The following is a 10,292-nucleotide window of genomic DNA, read 5'->3' on the forward strand; positions in this document are numbered from 1 at the left end:
TATTTCCGGTGAAGTCACCTTCCTCTAGGGACAAATGAGTTATAGGAAGAGGATTATCTCAACTTCCTTTCAGGGATGAAGAGCACCCATGTGATAGATAATCTTACTGGTGCTGACCTGAAAATTCCTGACTGAAGGCTAAGGGTTAAACTCCGGGTGTGTTGAAACTGCAGTTAGGTTCAGTATAGAGTCTTGGTTGACTGACTTGGGGCTTTAACCTAAGTGATGCCATTTTGGGTCTATTGTTTTCTTTTTAACCTGAGCCAGTAGAAAGTTATTACTCTACCAGCCTCTCATTATAAAAATAAGTCCAGGCACTGTCCATTAAATGGGAGAAAAAATAATTTCTATCAATGAAAGTTGTGAGTATAAGTATGGAGGCTTCAACCTCTTCAAACTTAAAAAACCCATATAAACTTATACATTATGCAAGAAATTTATACACACACATACATCCATATACACTTGCCTTGGAAATGTAAACTTTCTTTTTCTTTAATTGGATTAGAATACACACTGAAAAAACACATGAAAGTTCCAATAAAGAAGCATCCCCAATAGATAATCTAGCAAAAGCATTATATAAACAATCAGTATCATCCCTACTCTCTATCTGTGAATTCTGTAAACTCCCACAATAATTTATTTTCTCCTCTACCCAGTGCCTTATCCATACTTATTCAACTGTCTCATATTGTGGCACTGCCTTTCTCCCAAAACTCCACCCCCAGAGCTGGAAATCCAAGAATGGAAGCAGATTACAAAAGAACATGGGTCCTAGTTCAGAAAACTGGTTGCTGCTATTTGCTAACTGACTGATCTTTGAGCAGGCTTCTTACCTTCTCTGAGTCTTTTCCTTCATCCATAAAATGAAGATAAAAATAACTTCACCTTAGAAATCTAGAAAAGATTTTGCTATGTCCAAATAATTAATCTGTGCCTAACATACTAGATTGTCAAAGAGAAGTTTTCAAGTTTGCTTTATGTCTTCCAAAATTTTAACAATTGAAAGCTGGGCAACAGTTCATAACTAAGGTACATCCAGGTTGACTAAGTGACATACTAGACCATATGAAGAAAACTTCATGTTTCTTTTCTTTTTTTTTTAAAGATTTTTATTTATTTATTTGACAGAGAGAGAGAGATAGATCACAAATAGGCAGAGAGGCAGACAGAGTGAGAGGGGAAAGCAGGCTCCCTGATGAGCAGAGAGCCTGATGTGGGGCTCGATCCTAGGACCCTGAGATCATGACCTGAGCCAAAGGCGGAGGCTTAACTCACTGAGCCACCCAGACACCCCATCATATTTCTTTACCATAAGAGAGAAAGAAAGTTCTTACTGATTTCATAATTCTATGAGGGATTTCTGCTCTACTCTCCTGAACTTAACCCTACCTGATACAAAACATTTTACTTACAGATACTTAGGCTCCATCTTCCTTAAAATTAGCTTCTTACATTTAGCTCCAAACTTGATCATTCTTATGTATTCCTGATTACAGTCTTAAAAATGACCTTTTGCCATATTACCCAGTACAGAGTTCCAGAGGTCATCCTGAATTTCTTCCTCTACTTCACATTCACTTCAATGTCCCACAAGTATCTAACATTCAGTTGCTCAAAATTGAACTCTTCATCCTTGCCCCAAATCCTTTTCAAAATCTCCCCCCTGTTTTTCCTCTTTTGGTCATCATTTGCTCAATCACCTTAGTCAGAAACTGACAAAGATCCTAGCTAAAACACTTTTTTGCTTCATAAGTAATCAGTGACCAAACCCAAGTGCTCCTTTTTTCTCAGCTTCTTACAATCTGTTCTCCTCCTTCTTACCTTACTGTTCCAGGCATTCCCTATATCTCTCAATAGGACTCTCCCAATAGCCTCCACCAAACCAATCCTCACTGCTTTGTGTTGTCAGAGAGGTCTTCGTAAAATGTGAAATGAATCATGCACTCAATTGCTCCCTATTATCTACAACACAAAGTCCAGACTTTTTTATATGCTGCTTTAGATTGTGTTCTTTCCCTCCTTCCTGAAATCTCCCAGCTCTGAATCTCTTTCATCAAACTATGCCACTTAATATCCTTTTTGTAACTTCTACAGATTGTAGGATTATTTTCTCTATTCTGTTGAATATTTAAGTTTTTGGCTCAAGGCTATTTTCCTAGCATAACTTCTCTCTTTGCTCTTGGCAACTTCAATATTTATGTGGATGACACTTCTAATATCCAGGCATATCATTTCTTAGCATATCAATTATACTTCTTTTACAAGCTTTTTTTAGTGGTTGCCCTAGAGTTCATTATATACATTTACAACTAATTCAAATCCATTTTCAAATAATACTATACCAGTTCACAGGTAGTACACATACCTTATAATAACAAAAATTTCCTCATTCATTCCTCCTGTCCCTTACATTATTGCTGTCACTCAAATCAATGCAAACATCAGATGCATTGTTGCTATTATTATTTTGAACATCCTATTATCAGCTCATTTAAGAATGAGAAAAATAAGTTTTCATTTTACCTTCACTAACTCTTTCCCTAATGCTCTTCCATTCCTTATGCAGATCTGAGCTTTTGACCTCTATGATTTTCCTTCTCTCTAAAGCACTTCTTTCAAGATTTCTTGCCAGACAGATCAGCTGCCAACAAATTATCTCAATTTTTGTTTTTCTGGAAAAGTCTTTATTTCTCCTTCACTTATAAAGGATAATTTCACATGTATAGAATTCTAGACAGGTGTTTTTTTTTCTTTTTTTTAAAGATTTTATTAATTTATTTGACAGAGAGACACAGAGAGAGAGGGAACACAAGCAGGGGGAGTGGGAGAAGGAGAAGCAGGCTCCTCGTGGAGCAGGGAGCCCGATGCAGGGCTCGATCCGAGGACCCTGGGATCATGACCTGAGCCAAAGGCAGATGCTTAATGACTGAGCCACCCATGTGTCCCTTGTTTTTTTGTTTTGTTTTTTTTTGTTTTTAATTTATTCTCTCAACACTTAAAAATTTCATTCCACTCCCTTCTCACTTGCATGGTTTCTGAAAAATTGATATAATTCTTATCTTTGCTCCTGTATAAGTGTTTCTGTCCTCTGATGTCTTTCAAGATTTTTTTCTTTTTCTTTGAGTTTTCACAGTTTAAATATGATATAGCTGGGTAGAACTGCTTGTTTGTTTGTTTGTTTGTTTGTTTGATGTTCTCTAACCTTCCTGGGTCTGAGGCTTGGCATCTGACATGAGTAAACTCTCTGCCATTATTGCTTCAAGTATTTCTTCTGTTTCTTCTTTTCTTTTTCTCCCTCTGGTATTTCTGTTGCACATTTGTAGCACCTTTTGGAGTGATTCCACAGTTCTTGGATATTCTGCTTCATTTTGTCAGTCTTTTTTTCCTTTGTTTCTCAGTTTTGGAAGTTTCTATTGATATATCCTCAAGTTCAGAGATTCCTTCCTCAAAGGTATTAGTCTATGAATGGGTTCATCAAAGATATTATTGATTTCTGTTACAGTTTATTTTCTCTCTAGCATTTCCTTATGAGTCTTTCTTAGAATTTCCATCTCTGCTTACAATACTCATCTATGCTTGCATGTTGTCTCCTTTTTCCACTTAGAGCCCCTAGCATATTAATCATGGTTATTTTGACTTGCTAGTCTGATAATTCCAACACTCCTGCCATATCTGACTTTGGTTTTAATATTTATTCTGTCCCTTCAAACTGAGTTTTTTGTCATTTTAGTATGCCTTGGAATCTTTTGTAAAAGCCAGAAATGACATACCAAATAAAAAGAATTGCAATAAATAAGCCTTTAGTAACGCCGTGGGGAGGCGTTCGGGGGAGGGGAATTATTCTTATGCATAAATCTCAGTCTTTTAGTGAACCTATGCCCTTGAATTGTAAACTTCACCTGTTTCTTGGATTTCTGTGCCCTGCCCCCCTAATATGGGACAAGATGGTTAGGGGGCTGGAGTTGGGTATTGCCCTTCTCCCACATCAGGTTGGCTCTGATAAAGCCCCAGTAGGTCAGGCTCTTGTAAAGCAGATTCTCTTGAAGACAGGCCTGCTAAAGAACAGAATATTGTGGCTACTATTCTTCTCCCCCTGTTGGAAGTATGGGGAGACTTTTTTTCTCCAGACTTCACTGTGAGAATCTGATAATCCCAGAGGTAAAATTCACAGATGTGCGGTTATTTTGCCCTAAGACTAGGTCCCACTGGGTTTTGGTTTTTGTTTGTTTTGTTTTGTTTTTTAACTCTCAGATTTGTCTACACTGAACTTCCAGAAATTCATCAAGTACAGTTCCAGTCTTCCTACCCCAGGACTGGTTCCCTAGGAGATTTCCACTAGTGGGTCTGTGGTCTCATATGTTATGATTCTCTGTAGCTGCCCATCTGTCTCTCCAATTTTGAAGGCAGCAGTTTGCCTCAACTCTAACTGATCGAAAAAGGGCTGTTGGTTCTTAGTTTGGTCACTTTCTAGTTGTTATTGGCATGGAATGACGACTTCCACTCTCCTTATCTGCCAGACCAGAAACCCAGCAATCAGTACTTTGGTTTCTTCAATGACTTCTCTTCCACCTCATCTCAGCCAGTTACGTCTGTAGCTTATCTTAGACTGGAAACCTCCTAAAAATCTCAGTTTAAACTATATCACTTCAGAGCATCGCTGCTTTCCATTCTGATTTCTTCTCTCCAGTACATCAATTCCAAATACATCTTAACTTCCCCATGACCTAAAATTAATTGACTATCATTATTCTCTGTCTCTCATTACTGATATATGCTCAATTTCTGGTTTGATATGTAGTCCATCCCTATAGTGACTTTTTCTTATTCACAATGATAACCATGTCTTTTATTTCTCCAAGTTATCTGAAAAAATTCCAACCCTAAGTACATGTAATCCTTTGCATTCTCAATCCCTATACCTAAGCTGTTGAATGTTGTTGAAGAGAGCACTCATCTGTGCTGACTGGTCTTGCTTCCTCTTATGAACACAAATTTCAAATGGGTCTTTAATGCTACCCTGCATTATTCTACTTTTACTCACTTTCTACACTGCAGTCTTGTAGACCAGGATTTCATACTTTTTTCCGTTCTCTTCAAATTTCCAACTACTGTTGCTTAATAACTTCCAAATTGATATCTCCTGTCAGACGTCTACTGAGAATTATATATGTAGGTACCTACTCCATATCTCTGCTGTGATATCTATTATGGATCTCAGATTTATCTCAGTCAAAACAGACTTCCTCCTCTTGTCCTCAGGAGTGCCATCCTCACATCTTCTCCATCTGTGTAAAGCTTCACTCTATCCTTTCAGCTGTTCCGTTCAGAAATCCTGGTCCAAATGTCCAAGTGTTACCATTTCTCTCCAAGATTATTGTGACTTTTAACTAGCTCACCTATTTCTATCCTTGTATTCACCACAATATAGCCAATACTGAAGCCAATATGATTCATCTAAAAGTTAACACTGATTATGTTACTCTTTTGCTGAAACCTTCAACAGCCCCCACTCCTTTTCACTCAGAAAAATCAATGTCTCCATACCCTCTGCACAGTGTGATGCTATTAGGGCTCTGACCTCATTTCCTACCAGCCTTTCCCTTTTACATTTTGTTCTAGTCACATTGGCCTCCTCACTCTTGACATGTTGGCATGTTCTTGCTTCAGGGTATTTGCATTGCTATTCCCTCTGACTAGAGCTCTCTTATCCTATCTCTCCAAACGGCTTTTTCTATAACTTCTAAAAATAATTTTAATAGACTTTATTTTTTTAGAGGAATTTTAGGTTCACATAAAAACTGAGTGGAGTATACATAAAGTTCTCATATTTCTCCTCACCCCACCCCCGCCCTGAGTTTCCCCTATTATTAGCATCTTGCATTAGTGTGGCACATTTGTACAATTGATAGATAATATTGATATAATATAATTAGCCAAAATCCATAGTTTGCTTGTTTACATTAGGATTTATTTTTATGTTGTAAATTCTCTGTTTTGAAAAATGTATGACACAATTCCATTTTATGGTATCATACTGAAGAGTTTCACTGCCCTTAAAAATCCTTGTACTCCATTTATTCATCCCTTTCCTCTTCTACCTGGCAACCACTTCTCTTTTTACCATCTCCATGGTCTTACTTTTTCTGGACATCGCTTACTTGGAGTTATACAATGTGTATATAGACTTTCCAGATTTACTTGTTTTACTTACCAATGTGCATTTAAGATTCCTCCATGTCTTCATGGGGCTTGATAGCTCATTTCTTTTTATCAGTAATATTTCATCGCATGGCTGAACCACCCTTTGTTTATATATTTGCCTATCGAAAGACATCTTGGTTGCTTCCAAGTTTTGACAATTATGAACAAAACTGCTGTAAACGTTTGTTTGCAGGCTTTTGTATGGATATGTTTCCAATTCATTTGGACAATAACAAGGAGTGTGATTACCAGATTGTATGGTAAGAGTATGTTTAGTTTTCTAAGAAATGGTCAAATGGCCTTCCAAAGTTGTCCTTAAGTTTTCAAAATCTTTATTCAAATGTCACCTTCTTAGTCAAAACTTCCCCAAGGATCTTATTTAAAATTTTAAGCCATAGTAATCTCAATCATGACCTTGAAACTCTCTACCCATTGTCCTTACTGCAAAGCACTCATCATAAGGTAATATATCATTTTTCTTACTTACTGAGGTGTCCCCTATGATCTCTCTCCAATTCAACTAGATTGTAAGATCTAGGAGAGTGGGGAATTTTTTTCCTTGTTTTTCTTTAGAACCCTAGAACACCAATGAGATCATAAGGGTCACTTAAAAATATTTGTTGAAACAGATGAATAAGTTTAGGTATATAATTGTTATGAACAGTGAAGGTTCTGAGATTTCACTCTATTTGCAAGCTTACAAGTTAGTCTACTATAGCTTCATGGGTCCTAGTAGAAGACATGAGGTTTCTGGGTCATAGACAAAGGATTTTATTATCTGTGGTACATCAAGCAATATGAGCTTCATGTGCATAATAATTGTACCTCTTGCTCCCCAAGTCCCTTGAAACCAATACTGAGGTGGATCCAGGTGGTTGCTGCATACATGCATTTGTATCACACCTGAGGAAACCCAAGATAACAGAAATCCAATCTTTTAGACTGGGCTGGAAGTAAACCTGCCAAACCTTTGCAATGGAGAAAGATACTCTCTTTGTTAGAGTGGGCACTGAACACATCTTACTTCTGTTCCAAGTCTGTTTGATAACACCTTGAAAAGATAGTCTTCAACAAATATGTCAGTGCCTTTGTCTGCTGACATACAAGAGACTTATGGAGTATTGTGAAGCAGTAATAATGATCCAGCTCATTTTTATCTTCCACACATTTTTCTACCCATGTCTGAAGGAGTATCCAGCATTCTAAGCTACTTGGAGATTTCCAAGTGAGTCATGCTACTTCATTTCTCTCAGTATCTTTGCTTCCTTTCCTTGGAAGAATTTTGACATCCCATTCTACCTCATGTTCCCCAGTTTCTACTTGGTAAGTATCTTCTCTTCTTTCAGGACTGAAGTGGAATATCACCTCCTCAAAAAAGAATTAACACTTCATAGCTTTTATTGAGATTCAAAGGTGTTATAAATCAAAGCAAATGAATTCATTTTCAAAGTTTTGTGCTTAAAAAAAAAAAAAAGGCTCCTCTAAGTATCTTTGTATCTTTGTAATGATACTTTGGTGCCTGCATTGAACCCTATACAGACATCTGTCAGAACACCTAAGTGTTATAAGTACTTCTTAATGTCAAATGGTCTCTCCCACTGGGTATTGATATACTGGTGAGACACAATATATGGTGGAGATTTGCAAACTAATTATTATTAATAATAAAGTATAGGAATTTGCCCTGTTTTATTTAAATTTTAACAGTTTTTTTTTTCAAAAAAATTTTTAAAGGTTTTATTTATTTATTTGACAGAGATCACAAATAGGCAGAGAGGCAGGCAGAGAGAGAGGAAGGGAAGCAGGCTCCCTGGTGAGCAGAGAGCCCGATGCGGGGCTCGATCCCAGGACCCTGGGATCATGACCTGGGCCGAAGGCAGAGGCTTTAACCCACCGAGCCACCCAGGCGCCCCTAAATTTTAACAGTTTTAAGAAAACTTTTATTTATACATGACACTTTCATATACTTTCATTTCACTACACTAATTTAAATGAGTAATTAATTAAATTAAACTAATTAAATTAACTAATTAATTAACTTAATTAATAATTAAATAATTTAATTAATTAATTAATTAGACTAATTAAATTGGTAATCTTCCCACAGATGCAGTGTCCAGAATATCTAGACCCAACATTTTCCCAATTTCTTCCTATATCATTAAGATAACCAAAGCACATTCTGTTCTTTTTTTATTTACTAAGTTATCTAAAAACCTATTCAGTCTTGATCTTGATAGTTTACTGTGCATGTGACACTAAATTTGCTACTAAACCAAAGATCCTTTAAAAGCAGTATCAAATTGGCACCAGATGTATTATTCCACTCAAAATAATTCTTAAATCTCAGCTTAGAAAAGTAATAGAATGTCAATTATAAAGTTATGATTTTTCCTATACTTTGCTAAAGAAGGAAAAATAAAACAACAAAACAGTTATATTTATTTTTATTTTGGATCAGAGCTTCTCTTAACTCACTTGGCCTTGAGAATGAAGCAGTTGCATTTCATCTCATTGTTCAGTGTCCTGAGAATACTGCAGTCTCTCTTGGGGTGAGTTAATGGTAGGCTTTCAGTTTTTAATTCTCAGTTGCCTTCCTTTAATACATTTGTTACAATATTGCTGGAATTTTTCTGTGTTTGATATTTAATAATAGGAAAGCTTCTTCTTTCACATTATCTTCAGACAGCTGTCTATCTGGTTCTTCTGAGTATATAATCATTGTGCATTTATTGGCTCATACCACCAAATGCATCCTGAAGATACCGAGTAAATAAGCCATCCTGTGAAAACAAAAGAAACATGCTCTGGAACTCCAAAAGCTTAAAAGGAAACCCAGGACTATTAAATGTAGTGCTTATTCTAGAATCAATTCACATGATACCTTTGGGCATACCCTCCCAAAAAAAGCAGAAATAAATAACTAATGTAAAATGAAAATAGTATTGTATAGCTTCCTTAAAAAAAATGATTGTGCCCATTTACTGTAAGAATGAAAGTGTAACATGCATCTTGACATCAGTGGCGAAAGTATTCAAAGAATACACAAGATACAAATTCCTTTAGTTTGGAGGTTCATATTGCTATATATTTTGTAATTCCAGAGCGAACATCATCACTGTTACATGGTGGAGGTCCGATAACCATGAGTTAAGAGGCAGTATAACAAAGTGGCCAAGCTTGGAGACTTAGGTTAAAATTCCAATAATGACAAACCATAAGTGACTCTTAATCTCACAAAACAAACTGAGGGTTGCTGGGGGGAGGGGGGTTGGGAGAGGGGGGTGGGGTTATGGACATTGGGGAGGGTATGTGCTATGGTGAGTGCTGTGAAGTATGTAAACCTGGTGATTCACAGACCTGTACCCCAGCGGATAAAAATATATTATATGTTTATAAAAAAAAATTCCAATAATGTAAACTTCCAGTGGTGTGACCTTGGACTAATCATGCATATTATTGACTTCTGAATGTCAATATCTGTATTTATAGACTGGAGACATCAACACATGCTTATTTTATCTTTATCATGTTCATCATCACAACTAATATATTTTGAGATATTGGTCTGTCTTAACTATGTGCCAATGACTCTACTAAGCATTTTCTATACATCATCTCATATAACTCTCAGAGCAATACCATAAAGTGTGTTTTATTGATGAGGCAACTGAGACCCAGAAGAGTTATATCATGTGCTCAACGTCACACAGCTAGAAGGAAGCAAAACCTACATTGGAACTGAGGCGTGTCTGAATTCAAACCTACCCATGCATCCAAGCTATGAGATTAAATTTTAAAATGCATATTAAGCTTTCTGGCAGACAATGTCAGAGTCAGTGCTCTACTAGATGGGCCCAAGGTAAGTCCCTACACTCAGAGTTTTATGGAGGTGGCAGGAAAAAGGAGGGAGCAGAAGAAAGCACTCAGAACTTGTTATTGCTCCATTTTCTTTAGGGAGTCACACCATGAGTCACTCTCATATAGTTTTAAGACAGAGAGCCCCACCCAAACCACTGATGGGTCTGTACTGGGGGAAAGGAAAATAGACTTTACTAGAGGTTATTCCTGGCTTAGAGAATCAG

This window comes from Lutra lutra, chromosome 2, assembly GCF_902655055.1.
Source record: "Lutra lutra chromosome 2, mLutLut1.2, whole genome shotgun sequence".
Taxonomy (NCBI): Eukaryota; Metazoa; Chordata; class Mammalia; order Carnivora; family Mustelidae; genus Lutra; species Lutra lutra.